The sequence below is a fragment of the Coturnix japonica genome, chromosome 1, assembly GCF_054131305.1.
Source record: "Coturnix japonica strain WE chromosome 1, WE-NBRP24, whole genome shotgun sequence".
Lineage (NCBI taxonomy): Eukaryota > Metazoa > Chordata > Aves > Galliformes > Phasianidae > Coturnix > Coturnix japonica.
Genome location: NC_140663.1, coordinates 39,953,847 through 39,969,831, shown reverse-complemented (window position 1 = coordinate 39,969,831; position 15,985 = coordinate 39,953,847). Strand labels below are relative to the sequence as shown.

General features: G+C 39.0%; 1 long non-coding RNA gene across 2 annotated transcripts in view; it reads right to left on the bottom strand.

The window, feature by feature from the left end:
* LOC107311508 (uncharacterized) overlaps positions 1 to 15,279 on the bottom strand; it is a 38,187-nt gene extending 22,908 nt beyond the window's left edge. Inside the window, exons 1-3 of one of the 2 annotated variants that reach the window (XR_001554105.3) lie at positions 14,738 to 15,279; positions 2,186 to 2,387; positions 221 to 295 (exon numbers count right to left, since the gene is read on the bottom strand). This is a non-coding gene — a long non-coding RNA (uncharacterized LOC107311508). The remainder of the gene's footprint in view (positions 1 to 220; positions 296 to 2,185; positions 2,388 to 14,737) is intronic. The other variant, XR_001554103.3, reaches the window with a different exon arrangement.
* Positions 15,280 to 15,985: the final 706 nt, after the last annotated feature.

Genomic DNA, 15,985 nt, shown 5'->3' with positions numbered 1-15,985 from the left:
ACAGGCAGAAAACCAGTCTCAAAATAATTACATCTGTTTGAATCAGCTTTAATGCTTATGCATGTTATCCAGACCTGAAAAGTAGTTAGAAGAAGATACATATTACTGTCTCTAATTTGTTTGTTCTACCATTTTCATCATCAGTCTTTAGACTGTGCACAAATAGTTCATTGATATCATTCAGTATCTGATATGTAATAAATTCACACTGCATACTTACACTGTCATTGGATAGAAGAAAAAAGCTCTGCCTTTCCTATTTGATCTGCTTTTCAATATATCTGCCAGAGAATTTCTGCAAAATAATAATAGTGGAAGAACATAGAGAAGAGTAAGTAAAACTATTTTGATATTTAAATAAATCTTAGATGGCTACAACATATTTACTTATTGCAGTTCTAATTAAATAAAATAATAAAGATTAGATTCTAACCTGATTCCTGACATAGATCTATCTAAAAACATCTACTTCAAGGTGATAAACAAATGCAATAATTGGTATCAGTCAGGATGTGCAGTAAAGCACAGCATGTGTCTTAAATTAGAAGCTGCCTTTTCATAAGCATGTTAGCAGAAGACCGTGTTCTAATTGCAGCCATGTGACACCCTGCACAGCATCTGAGATATGAATGCTGTCCTAAGACGCAGCATTGAGAAGAGATGGTTGATCCTTGCTGTTCTCAGTGAAGAACCTCATTTTATATATATATATATATTACTTATATATATATATATATAATATATATGTATGTATGTGTGTGTATATATATATAACAAAAAAAAGCAATGGGCAAAAAGTCAGCAGAGTACAGAGATGTGCTTATAGTGAGTGGTTTTAGAATGGTCCATTTCGAGCAGTTAATTTGCCTCTGTTTTCTTCAAAGTGAAAGGACAACACAGTGCTAACACACAAAGAGTATCTTAATCAGCCCAGCTCTTTGTCACACTCCTTTCATAATGGCATTATGTAAGCATCTGATTTTCATCAGTGTGCAGTTCTGATTGCTGAGAAAGCAGTTTGCCATTCAAAAGGCTTCATAAACAACACTGTCTTTCTCTTATTTACTTGAAGTAGTGTTGATAGCTGGAATTATACCGTTGTTTTTTTCTCCTGCACTTACAAGCACAAATACCACTATGAATAACATGATTTTTTTATTATTATTTTTTTTTTTTTTTTTGTCCCTGGATGTATTAAAAGACCTTTCAAAACTGAAAGAGATAATGTTCATATTTCATAAATGCTAGGCTCAATATGAAAAAGACAGAAAATGTCACTAGGTCAGGGTGACAGACATATTGATTTCTTCAAAGAGAAGGGCGGGATTGCTCTACAATACACTTCCAGCTCACAGTGACTGACCATTTGCTGTCTGGAAGTATTTTCTTGCTGCTGATGACATCCAGCATCTCTGAGCTCAGCACATTATGTTTTCACTCAGAAACACTAAAGATGACATTTTTATCCCTATTTTACTAAAACCACACAATACAGACCTGCACTAAAATCAAGGACATTTATAAGAGGTAATCTCAGACATCTATTATGAGCACTGTTATGTCTGTTGGAAAGAGCCCCAGAAAAAAAGATTTGAGAAGAAAAGGGATGAGGTAGGCTCCCCTTTCTATTGCCTGTGCCAAGCAGTGAATATTGAGCCATGAAATGGAAGGCATCAGGAAGCCCACAGCAGAGCTGGACATGGCACCTGAGCACAACTCCTATCTTCCGTATTCTACCAGCTTCCCTTTGAAAGTAGCAAGGCACATCCAAGCAGTAGTAATACACTGGGGTCTGGTGTCCACATCTCAGATTGCCATTGCTGGCAGTCATTTGCAATCATGGGCCTACTGACAGGCCTGCCCCTGGCATGTTGCAAGGAGGCCATGGTGTAAGACTTGTGTAGACAGATCTTAGTGACATCAGTATTTCCCTGTACTCTACGCCATTCTCTTTAAACATTTTACTGTTGAATTCTGATGACAGTAGCAATGCCTGAATTAAACTACAATACCAACGCTAAAGAGCAGGCAAAAGATCAAAATTATTGAGTATTATAAGTAAAACTACAGGAACATTAAGTACTTTTTTTTTTTGCCCAGAAAACAATTACATTTTCTTCAGCTCTTTCTTTCAAGGATAATGCACTAAATAAAGGGATTACTGTTACTTTTGAGAAGATACTACCTGAAAGTAGGCCAGTAAGCCAGTGTTTCTCAAATTGTCCTTATTTCAACTCTGAATTCAGGTCTTCCTTATCGTGTGACAGATGACTGAATTCAAGTGAAAGAAGCCGACTGAGGTTTTGCTTTCAACTTTCCAATTCCAAGGCTCCCAGTTTTTTTCAGTAATAGAATTCAGAATTTACTTCCATAGAACTGTTCCTCATCTGAAAGAATGAAACATTTGAGATATCCTTTAGTGATCAAGGCATGTTAAGAAAAAAAAAAAAAAAAGAGAGAAAAAAAAAAAAAAGGCAGAACAAATGGTATATTGGAGCCCATGAAAAAAAAAACCCTTAGTAGTAAAGCAAATGAGGTCTTTAATAGCATGAAGGGACCAAACACATTACATCAGCGACATCTGAGCCGCTTATGGATTTCTGTAGCCAAAAAGTTCATGACATTTTTATCTCTGTTAGTCTTTGTATTTTATTTGAGCTTATTAAAGCACTGCATTGAAGTTTCCCCTTTTAAAATCACATTTCGAATTGTACTGCTTATATATACATATGTGTGTGTGTGTATGTATATGTATATACATAAAAATTTACATTCAACTTTTGGATGTGTTATCAGCTTTCTACAGAAGCATACAATGGAAACAAAAAGAGTGAATCTGATAATGGACTATTCTACAGAGCTCTTACAACTGCCAATGCTTTGTTTACTTGCAATTGCATGATATATCAGGAAAGACCACTTCACATTTTACAGCTTAACATGTGGAAGTGGACAGTTAACATACAATACATATTTGTAGAGGTGAAAAGCACAAAATATGGCTATTGTAAGGTATGTGTATATGGGGGTTATGCTCACTTAATTGCTTTACAAGGGCATTTACTGTGCAATTTCAAGCTCACTAGAGTTAAATACGAGACATCTTATTTCAGTGAGACTGGACATTACCAGTTTTAAGCATATGTTCACCTTCACTCTCTACCAAATGTTCATCTATGTGATATTTCTTTCTCCTCTGCTTCTTTCTTTTCCAGTGCAATTAATTCTCTCCCCCAGTTTCTAGTCTGTCTTTCCATCCTCAGAATGTACCAGCCTTTATGACCAGCCTCTTTGTCCAGCACCACCACAATTTAGACTCAGTTTCTTTGTCTCCAGTTCTTTGTCCCAGTCTGTTCAGATCAGATCTCTCAGCCATCAAGCATCCAACTTGAATGGCCTTCTTCTCAATCAGTGTGGGTTGCAGGGGAAAAAAGAGAGAACAAGGGATACGTGTAAGACCAACTCCCTAGATATTTTAATGTCTTGCAGGGCTCAGCAAAAAAAAGCAGACCATTTCAGCAGTATGGTCTGTATGGATTTGTAAAGTGAAGCAAAATAAACAACTCTCACAAAATCAGCTACAAATTTAAGGAATAAAATGGAAAAGCTCATCTTCCAGAAGACACAAAGCATCATTCCAAGTGCTGAATACTACATTTTATAACACAAAACTATTGGTTGTCTCCATAATTTGTTGGTTACACTAGAGAAATTTTCCATACGTAATACATACAGACATTACACATAGACCCATTTCTGTTTCTCTATTCTCTATTTCTCTTCTGTTTCTGACTCAAATATCTTTTGATTTCCTGGCTGTAAGTGATCTTTAGAAATGTTTATTGGAAATGGAAAATAATTGCTGTCAGCTTAGTTTTTTAAATTTCTATGTTCTCTTAAGATTCTTTTGGCAAAATTGAACTTCCAAGGGCCAGTAGTACTAAATCCAGATGAATAAACCAGAAGTGAGAGAAATACAATCTGTATCTCAAACTCAAGGCAATTTTTGGTCCCATTTTTTTTGCAAGGTGAAGTTTGTCAGAGATGAAGCTTTACATCCTCTCAACTATTAATCAAGAATCATAGAATGCCCAGCATCAATTGCTTCCAACACCTGAACAGAACTACTGCCTACCAGCAAACTCACAGGGCTTTGCATGTAAGCAGAGCTCTGGATGCGAATGGAACCAGAGCACAGAACAAAGCAAATCCTTATATTGAGACATTTTTAAAGCACAGTAGAAACCAGCAGGCACTGGAAACTTTCCCCCTCTCTCTGATAATTTTGCAAAACAGTGCCCTGTGCAAAAACCTTCACTGCATCAGAAAGAGGAAGTACAGCAGCGGCAGATTTTTTAACTTCATCACACGTGTGAAGGAGCATATGTCCCAAAGAATTTCTTCAGATGCCAGTCCTCCAAATACGCATGAAAGCAGCAGGCGTTGAGCCTGAAGGCACTGAGAGAATCAGTATTACGCCCTCCAAATACTAATCCAGGAGCAGGCACTCCACCAGATGTATTCCTTTAGGCCTAAAGTCACCTTTCAGCTGCTGCTTTATTCAAGGAGAAGTTACATCTTGGTGCTGCAGCAAGCCCCAAGTAACTCCCAGAAATAGCAGCAATAAGAAATAAGAGAACAAAAGTGGTCAGAAAATCAGATGTAACAGCTAGAATTAAGGCAGACACAGAGGATATGGAGTGCAAGAGAAAGTATGTTTTGAGTTTCTATAGGCTTTCAGTATCAAATATGAAGTCAGTAATCTCCATCATCATTTTCAAATGTCTTTCTCTGTGTCTTTTCCACAAAGTGAAACAAATCCCTGCAGACTTAGCACAAACAACTTTCAGAAGAGACTTGTTCCACATAAAGCCCTCTGATGGGACTATAAACACAGCCAGTTCCTGCAGGGAGACTGAAAGGAGAACTAACTATGCAAAACTCAGCTGTTGACCCATTATGCAAAAATATTTTAATAGCCTTTGAGCCTTTCTTCTTAAGTGTTTCATTTCTATCTAATGTGAAATTAGCACAGGTTGCTTGTGACAGGAACACATTGACAGTGATTAGAAACTAAGCCAATCAAATCAATAATTAGTAGCATTAAAATTTACCAGGCTGTGGAGATCAGTGGTTGTCATGTTTTTCAAACATTTTAGATGATCTTAGATGATATTAAAAAATAATAATAATTTTTTAAAAATTGCCAGATTCCATCTTTTTCCTATAAAATTACACAAGAAAAGTGCAAGTAGGGCAACAGGAGATCAGCAAAGTAAAATGCCTAATAGTCCTGCATAATACACAGAGTTACCCACATACACAGGACTCAGTCTCCCTTCTCCAGGTTCTCAAGATGTCAAACCAAAATTTACTACCTTTCATTGAAAGTCAGGAGTCATATCTCTGGGGAAAGACAAGCAATGAGACAGCTTTTCTCTTTCTCATCTATGCCTCCCTCATTACTCTGCTACCCATAAAATGAGAAACGAGTTGTAACGTGCATGAAAGGAGTGGTAGAATTGAACCTTTAGAACTCTTTTTTTGCCCTGACTCTATCTGCTCTACTTCAGCTGTCATTAAGTATCACAGTATCACACGGTATCACAGTCTTGTGCGGGTTGGAAGGGACCTTAGAGATCATCGAGTCCAACCCCCGGGATTCGAGCCTCCTGTGTAGCAGAGCGGCACTTCTACCACTTGCGCCACGGGGGGGTACATGAAGCCGAGGCTGTTAAGACTGCATGGTATCTCTCAGAAAACTCTCACCTCTGGACAAAGTGAATATGGACAATTTCCCGTTGAGCTGTCACTTTGATTTTGACCTTCATAATTCATTTTGTGTTTCCTCTATTGAAGTGTGGTGCTTACAGCTTGTTTGTGTTGCTAACATCTTTGCATGCTAAGATGCACATAGTAGGTTTCTCACACAGAAATTAGGGAGATGCCATACATATAAGATAACATGTCTGGCTCTCTGGAAAAAAAACAAGCTCCAGAAAAAATAATACCTTTAGTGGACTGAGTGAAATAACTAGATGTATTTCTAGCAAATTATTTTGGATGGAAACTAAGGTTTTTTGTTTGTTTGTTTTTTTCTATGGGGAGGTGGATATGAGCTTTACTTTAATTGTGATCTACTGCAGGGCTGGCACTAAATTTGACAATAGTGAACAGAGATGAATACGGGAAATCTGAAAGAAAAGAGGAGAGGAACAAGAGATGTCACAAAACCTATATCTAAAGAGTTACTTCAGCTGGTCTTTGAGATAATAATGATACTGCAGGTGCAAAGACTAAATAAAATCAGGCAACAGCTCTGCATTTGTATTAAACAGTTCATAAAACACACATTTAAATGTAGAGGGTGTAGGTCTAGTGTTACTGTAAACGAGTTAAAAATAATAGAGAAAATAATGAAGAAAGAAAGAAAGAAAGAAAGAAAGAAAGAAAGAAAGAAAGAAAGAAAGAAAGAAAGAAAGAAAGAAAGAAAGAAAGAAAGAAAGAAAGAAAGAAAGAAAGAAAGAAAGAAAGAAAGAAAGAAAGAAAGAGAGAAAGAGAAAAAGAGAGAAAGAGAGAAAGAGAGAAAGAGAGAAAGAAAGAAACATGAAGCTATATTGTAACATCATGCCTTCATAATGATGGGGAAAGCCAATTTCTAGTAATGAGTTCTCAGCCAGACTGGACTATTTTCCAACAGCATATTGTTTGGAAAGACTTTTATAGCAGCAATGTAACTTTCCTTTCTAACAACTTCAACAACTTTGTGAGACAAAAGATATCAGTGGAGATCCAGCAACTCACCAAACAGTACATTTGGCCTGGACAGTCTGAATTTGGAGTGAAATAGGATCCTAATTCAGACTGGAAAGATTTGCTTTACTGTGAAAAGGTTTTACTTATAGTCTGTGTCTCTTTTGTTTCAACCTCTTGCCATGTCTTTTGGCATTGGCTCTATCATATTTAACTTAATCATTTCTAAGCAAGCTCTTTTTGCACCTCTGTCTCTCAGGTTAAAAAAACAAAACAGCTCTCCTCAAAAGACCTATCACAGAGACATGTTATTGCACTGGATGACATGATTTTTGACAGTGCTTATTTTTCCCTTATCTAGGAAGGGAACTGAGACTAAACAGCCCCATTTTCTCAGCTAAAGATAGATTACAGAATGTTCAACCTTTTTATTTCCTTTGAATTAATTTTCTCAAGCTATTAGTAAAAAATAAATGAAGGGAAATTCAGTTCTAGGAAGTGGGTCACTATTTACATTGCTTACCCATAAGTAGATATTTGTGAAGACTGACAAGAAAATGATACCGCTAAGCAAGATTTTTGTTTACTTTTACACAGTACCATCTTCGCTGGTTTGATTTTCATACAGATCACTAAATTTCCTAATAGTACCTATTAATAACACAAAAAAACCTTTTCCTTGTTTTTGTTTCAATGAAGAGAATGATGCAGAAGTCTGTAAGTGCATTACAATTAGTCAAAGCACCTCCCAATGTCAGTTAGAGAAGCAAAAGGGTTCCCCTCATTTGCACTGCTAAACACAGAGTATACTGGAATTGGCACTGACTAATTAGATTCAATAGGCTGAACTGAAGCAAATAATATTTAATAGAACATGGTGATCAGTAAAAGCAAACAGTTTGTAAACAACTCACTTTCAGCTTGAAAATTCAAATTCATACAATAAGATCATAGGCAAAACTCTCAAAAACAGTGATAATTTATAAATCATAGTTTATTTATTTAAAAAGGGGTCTGAATTAATTGCCCGTTTACCTCTAACATTAAAATTAAAGATTAATATTAATTACTTATTTATTAATGTTTTTATATTACTGTCTTGACCATACTGTTGCTGGGTACAATGATTTGGTAAGAAATATGTCTTCCTAGAAAGGAGCCTCTGTTCACTGCATACAGTATCTTATCTTTGCTGGAGAGCTGTCTTTGAACTGATGTACTCATACAAAGGAAGATCTAATGACTGACAATGCTTGCAACTTAATCACATTTGAGCTTAGGATACTTTTTTGTGGTTCAGTGACAAAACTATAAATGCACACTTTGAACAAAATCCTTAAGTAGTTAAACCACATTATAAAGTAGCAGCATTTGGCTGAAAAATCAAAACCATACAAATAAATAATGATGTACGTATGTCTGAGCAGGCTGTGCATGTGAAGGAAGATGAATCACTTTGTTTTTTCTAACGTTGGCCTTGTGATAGCTGAGCAATGTAATTATCTTCTTTTGCATTGTGCTACTTTTATCTCATTGGTATTAGATTTTTATTTCTTCCGTATCCTTGTTTCTACAGTGAGTGAAGTACAACACTCCAAGAAGTAAGGCATTGCTAGGATAGATATTGTTCAGGCTTCATACAAAGAATTATTATGATTAATAAATGTTCCAACTGAATAGAGTTAAATTACATTAATTTACCTCCATTTAAAATAAGGGAAGGAGAACAAACAAGAAAATCCTTTCAAGCAGCCCAAAGGGTATACTGAGTACATAGGATGTGCTAAGAAATGTATATAAAACTAGAAATATGTCAGGGGATTTTTGTTCCTTATTCCAAATAGAACAAAATGGCAAAATCAACTACTGACATTTTCTCTTTTAACATACATCATGACCAGAATTAACATGATATCTATAATATATCTTTCCGCACAAGGATATGAGATCTATGTAAAGCAACTTAAATTGGCTAACTCCTAAGGAGTCATTTTAGAATGTGTTTCTCTTGGAAATCAAGCCCTTCAAGAGGCTTGCTCATCAGTAAAGAGTTTCACAGGAATCAAATCAGAACAAAACAAAGTGCTCCTGATAAAAGAGCATGCAAAAAGCAAGGCAGCAATATTCCCCACTAGTTTGGAAGTTGGGATTCAAATGATTAATATGACCATCTACCAGATACTGTCCAACTTATAAGTGTACACTAAAATGAGACAGCTGTGATCTAGATTAGGACCCTGTAAAGCAAGTATTTAAAGCTAGTGCAAAGAATCTCAGATGATGTGACAAATACTGCTCAGCAGTCAAGTTCTGACTTAAGGAAAACATTGTACAAATAGCACGAAAGGAATATAGGCAGGCAACTTTATCTGACTGTCTAGGCTGACTCAGCAGTCAGACAAGAGCAGCAACTTGACAATAGAGCATATGTACATGCCTAAAAAAAGAGTAAAATACCCTGGCTTCCTGAGCATCCATTGCCTAGCCAACATGACATAGGCCTTGCTTGGGTTGCCCTTCAGCCTCACAGCACAGCAGGCGAGAATGGACTTTCACGAACTACTCTGCTGGAGCTCAGCACAGGTGCCACATACACATCTATGCATGCTGATTTAGTGTGTGCTGAGGGCTCTTCAGCAGTCAAAAACTGCAAAAAAATGGTTATGTGTCAGGTTGGAGGCCGGTCACAAGCAGTGTCCCCCAGGGGTCAGCCTTAGGACCAGTGCTCTTCAACATCTTCATTGTGGTCTTCCAGTACTTGAAAGGAGTGTTTAAACACGAGGGGGAACGGCTGTTTATGAGGGTGGATGGTGACAGGACAAGGGGGAATAGTTTTAAACTAAGACAGGGGAAGTTTAGGTTAGAGGTTAGGAGGAAGTTTTTCACACAGAGGGTGGTGACTCACTGCAACAGGTTGCCCAAGGAGGCTGTGGATGCCCCATCCCTGGAGGCATTCAAGGCCAGGCTGGATGTGGCTCTGGGCAGCCTGGTCTGGTGGTTGGCTGCCCTGCATATGGTGGAGGGTTGAAACTAGATGATCATTGTGGTCCTTTTCAACCCAGTCCATTCTATGATTCTGTGATTCTGTGATTCTATGATTCTGTGAAAAACACCAGACCAAATCCAGGTTTTGTTGCTTATTTTGTAGCTCAGAGACACTTCCATCAATTCCTAAGAGCTGTAACAACATCTAAAAGTAACTCTGGACCAGTGACTCTACATTATTCTGTGCAGCAGCAGATATTCTGCAGATAATACTGCAGAATGAGTCATACAAAGACATTTATGAACATGAAAAATATTTTTTAAGAACATGACATCATTTTGATCTGAACACTAAATTCCAAACTCTTCTGGAGAAATCCACATTACTTTTTACATAAAAGGATTCTAGGACTGCACAGTTCCCCCAGGCAGCCAATTTTGCACAAACAGCAACTTTCTCACATGACTGTGAAAAGTAAGCAATCAAGTGGCAACGTTATATGAGTAAAAGGATGAACAATCATCCACACAAAATCTATTAAACCTAAAACCACTAGGCTCCACGTTCAAGGCACTCAAAGTCAAAATCAGAAGCATTTCTAATGACAGGCTCATGTAATAGGATCTGTGTGGTGAAGCAACGCATAGCTGTGGTCAGATTTAGAGCCAGATCATCACTTTAGAAATATCAATATCTGGATGAGGTCCAAGTTCCTTCCTCATCAAAGCAGTACGACTCCTGAAATAATGGCCTCAACTTGTGGAGACAAAGTCCTGATCAATAATGAATCTTAAGATGTCTCAGGGATCTTCTGCCTTCTCAGATGTGAATTAGTACTGACACCCTTCTGGCACTCTGCCTGCAACAGCTGCTCACAGAATGTTGAGTGGCAAACGTGAGCTGGAAGAAATTGAATACAAATACAGTATTTGGAGTATGATTTATCAGAAAAAAAACAGTAAAACGTGGCTGTTAGAAAACTTTAGAGGAACACCTGATTGCACTTGTTAATTTTCCAAGATAGAATGTAGCCTGACACAAATATGGAGAGATCTCTAAAAAAAACACCAACGAGACCTCAGTCCTCAAACCAGCTTCCCCAAATTTTGGAGCCAAAGGACAATCATCAGTCTTTTTTAAGTTTTGTATAGATTTCCACATAGCTTGCTCACCAAACCTTTAACTGAATGCATTACCTTTTGCTTGTTTGTTTATTTAACAGACACCACAGCCACGGGCCACATATCAAAGCTATGTGACTTGTAGCTAGAGAAGCACAGTGCTAAACTGTGCACATTGTTTTCTGCCAGCTCAAATTTCTAATGTTTTTCTTCTCAAATTAACCCAGCATTCATCAGGAAAGTCCCTGGAAAACTAGTGGAATTGTTTTACTAGATTAGGCATCTGACCCATTTCATCCTATGAAGACTTAAGGAACCAAGCATTTGTGAGCACCACGTTAAAATTCACTCTGATATTCAGTTTAACTCAGAGATTGATTTAAGCCCTAAATTCCAGGTTTTGTTTTTCATTCTGTATTTTATTGTTTTATATTTGGATGAGAATTAGAGCTTTACGATCACTGCATTCTTAAGATATATTTCACATGAGGAAAAAGGATCACTTCAATGAATGACTGCCCAGGTGAAGATGAAGCTCTACACTATATCCACAAGCACGCTGACACAAATACAGAATTCTTCAGGCTCTACTATAGATTAGTAAGATAAGATACCTGTTTCACAGGTAGTATATTAGAAATGAGTCTTCAAACAACATATTGTACATTTTATGTAAATTTTATTTGTTTTGGGTTTAATAAATGTTAAATTACAAATATTCACACCCACCACTCGGATAGAAATGCAAGTATCTCAAGATACACTTGATGCACTGGAACAGACACTCCTACAGGTTGAAGCGGAGACTCCTCAAAGATCACAAATGCTCACTTAAATACCCACTGATGTTGGTGGTGTAACTGTATGTGAAACTTCTGACTGAATCAGGCCCTCACACTGCTTCAAGCCATTTTTCATCTGGACTTTCAGAGACGTCACTACCATTCTACTCACAAGTCCTGCACTGTATAGTTGCATGGATAACGTTTCATACATACATGTATGATAGACTCAGACTCCAGAGGCTAGAAAAATGCATTTTACTTGTAGCATTCCAAATCTTCCCTGGAGCAAACATATATATATATTAATTCTAGAAACCTCAATTCCACAGCACTGCAGCAAAAATTATCTAGTATTTTCACAATAAGGACCTCAGTCTTCTGAATACATGCTCAGATGCCTTAAGAAATGACCTGATTTTTAAAAGCAGTGAGACTCAGGTGACTCCGATGGATTTAGAGTGAGGTGCTTAATAAAGCTGGGAAAAACCAGCCTGAGCTGCTCCCTTTGTGGTTGATAGAAGTGTTACTGTTGAGCTCAGTGGAGCTCAGCTGCTAATTTTTAGACTTGTTTTTGACAAACAGGTTTTCACAGGAACTAAATCAAAGAATACTCAAGGAACTGGGCAGGGTTTTGAGAACACCACAAATGAAATGTACTCTCCATTTCTGAGTGTTTACTTGCTTGATAGAATAACAAGTGTACAGGAAATAGGATATAAGAAAGACACTTTCTTGTAACAAAACAATTCCAAATTCAGAATGAAAACGAAAGCCATTTAGTTATATAATTGTCATAGAGACAGCAGGGCAATTAAAGCCCTCAGAAAAGCAGCCTAGAGGCACTGGTTGTGCAGAAAGGTATTGAAAACTTAATACAGACATCTCAAAAAATGTCTAAATAAAATATTGTAGGCAATTACACACGCATCCCTAAACAGATGCCCTTAAGAACTGTATACCTTAATCAACATAAAATATCATATTTACATACGAAGCATGTGCTGCAAGACAGGCCACTATAAATCAGCCATTCAGATGTTATAAAGGAGAATGAAGCTTTATACAAAATTACAAGAAACAGGGTTGAAGATGAAAATAAGATGCACAAAGATAAGAAGAGTAGAGATGTCATATCAAAAGTAAGAATGAAGCTCTTCAGACAAAGATATCCAAGCCTTTGCACTTCTCTAAACTTTGGAAATATCTGCAGCTGCACACAGCAAAACCAAAACCAGCTGGACTTTCTTATACAGCAGAAGGGCAAATCTAAAGTAGTTTCACATTTATGACCCGCATGAAAAATCTTCCAGCTAAGTTCGGAGAAACATGGCCATCTATCTTGCTAAAAAGCCTTAACTTCTTCACTTTGCTTTGCGAGGTGATGACACCGGAGAGGTTTTGGTTATGATCAGATGGAACTAGTTAGAAACCACAGCATTTCTGCTGCTGCACAGAGGCAGGAAGGGTGACTGTGTGCACAGTGGAAAAGCCTCATCAGCTGCAAGGGTGATACAAACCCTCAGAAGTGCTCTAAACCCACACAGAGAACATTCCCCATCTATATAACTTGCATCACCTTAGAAATAGCAGCACCAGAGTTACTAAGCTATTTCTCCCGACTGCCATCACCACACAGAAAGCACCACTACATTTCAAGTTAATAGAAGACGTAAACAACAATTATTTTTTCCATTGCACAAGGAAATCAGCTCCCTTCTGTTCCAAGCAGTTAACTTTCATCTCACACGTGTTTTGGCACTTGGCAATAGGTAATTATTGGCTGCCACCGAGTTCTTCCCTTTTATAATTAAGCTACCCTTTGAATTGTGGACAGTTAACTTTTCTCCTGCTAAAAAAACTGCACGCAATTAGAATATAAACTACAAGTTGACACCAGCAGCTCATACGGACAAGACAAATAACATCTTTCTCCTTCACTGCAGGTTACCTGTACTTAAAGTCACTCAAAATTCACAGAATCACAGAATTATCAAGGTTGGAAAAGACCCAGAAGATCATCTAGTCCAACCATTACCAATACTTCACAGCTAAATCATATTCATCAACACAACATCCAGACCTTTCTTGAACACTCCCATGGTCGGTGACTCCACCACCTCCCTGGGCAGTGCATTCCAATGCCTGACTACCCTTTCTGAGAAGTAATACTTCCTAATGTTAAAATGATGATCTTTACAAGTTCCAAAGCCTCTTTTAGCAGGCCTAGAGCTGTCAGACAGCACTCGAATACATCCAGACTCAATACTGTGCCTGCTGATCGGCCCTTGCTGACTTCACAATCAATTTCTCACATCACCAGGCTGGATGGGGCTTTGCACAGCTTGATGGGTTGAAGTTATGACTTTAGGTCCCTCCCAACCCAAACCTCGCTGTGACTCTTGCGAAGAGGCCGAACTTAACACGAAACCCTGTTATTGCGGCACACTAATCTGGAAAGGAACGCCGCAGAATCCCAACACAGACTCCACAGAGCGCGCAGTGACCCGCCCGCACAGCTCGGCTCCCTCACAGCAGACAACCCCCACGCCAGCTCAATGTTCGAGGAACCCCGCACGGCGCAGCGGCGCCTCCTGGCGGGGCAGGCGGTAAATCCTGAGCACGACCGGGGACAACGGCCCCCAGAGCCCCGTGGTGCGGCGCTCACGGCGGAGCAGGCAGCGAGCAACAACCCCACAACTCAGCGCCTCAGCGCCTCAGCGCTCCCCTCCCTCATCCGCCCGCTCAGCCCGCAGCCCGCCCCGCCGCGTCCCTCGCTCCCATTGGCCGGCGGCACGCAGGCGGCACCAATCAGAAGGCAGTTGTCATGCTCCGCCGGCTATTTTTAGCTGAGGTAAACAGCCGCGCGTGTGGATGGGTGGGTTGGGGCTTAGTGAGGGGGGTGGGCTGTGCTGAACCCCTCATCCTTGTGTCTCTATGGATGCATTCAGCTTCCAAAGTATATCCAGAACCAACATAAAAACAAAGGAACAAAGTCTAAGCTGGCAGCATTTGGATGGAGCTTCAAAAAAAGTGGCCCATGGACTTAAAACCAGCCCAGAAAAAAAAAAAAAAAACACAACAAAACAACTTACTCTGTCATCATCGGCACATTCATGTAGTCAGAAACATTATTTCAGTGAAGTTTTTACATGCCACTGAACGTTTTCTCTGTGTTCACGGGTTGTCAGTCTTCTGTGCAGATTAAACTGAGTTCTCACAGAGGAAGTGCACGCAGCGTGAATTCCGTTAGCTCTGCTGATCCCATTATGCACCATAATGCGAGAGCGAAGATTGCTCCGCATAAATATTCATCTCGCATCTTTCAAGTTTTCACTTTTCATTCTGCTGCTGCCTGACCCTGTCTGCCACTTTTCTCTGAATAATCAGCACTGCTGAGCAATCCATTTGGAGGAAAAGACGTTTGCAAGACTAAAATATCGGAGCTGGACGCCTATGGGTTGTCACTGGGACAAGATGCAGTGTATTGCTGCAGGCGTTACAATGATCCAATGTACTGTTTGACGTTGCTCTGTGTGTTTCTTTATCCTGTGGCTTCTGGACAGACCAAACACAGGGACGGCAGGACCTTGATTTTTCCTCTGATTACTTAGAGTCAACATTACGAGTTTTAATTCTTGTAGGTTTTGGGTTAGATCAATGACTGTTTGAATGCATATTTGTCTACAAGCCAAGGGCTCTGCTTGTGCTGTGGGGTAGACTGGAGATGGTAAAATTAAAGTAAACTGTGTGTTTTTGTGGAGGTGGAGAGTGAGGCTCAAGGGCTCCTTTGATACCAAGTGGTTTAAAAAGACTATAGACTAAAGGATGTAGCCCAAACATGATAAAATTCACCACAATTCTCCTGTGAGTCCTCGGCAGGTCCCAAGATAGCAGTGTCCATTCCCCACATTTGTTTATTTAGCCTGTAAGGAGATCCTTGTTGTGTTCTGTTGGTAGCCCTGATGTGCAAGGATTGGCTGTCCTTGGGAAAGCCATTCCCCAGATCTTGGGGCCTCAAGTCAGCACTTTGTGTCTCTTGCCTGGGGGGTGAAGCTGAGGAGCTGTTGTGTGACTGTGACTATGCATGGCTCTGAGGTGAGCTGGTAAAAAGAGATGCTTTTCTTTTTAAACCAGCCTGCTTTTGCCAGGTATTGTCATAAGACCTTTTTCTTTCTTTTTTTTTTTTTATTTTTTTTCCATCCCATCAGAGTTCCCCTAGACACCATTTGCATAATTTTCCCTGCTTATCAGCTTGACATCTTAATTGCAGAAATAGCACCAAAAGGGAAAAGCTGCTAAATAGCAGGTGCCAACACCACAGCAGGTAAAAAAGGGGTAAT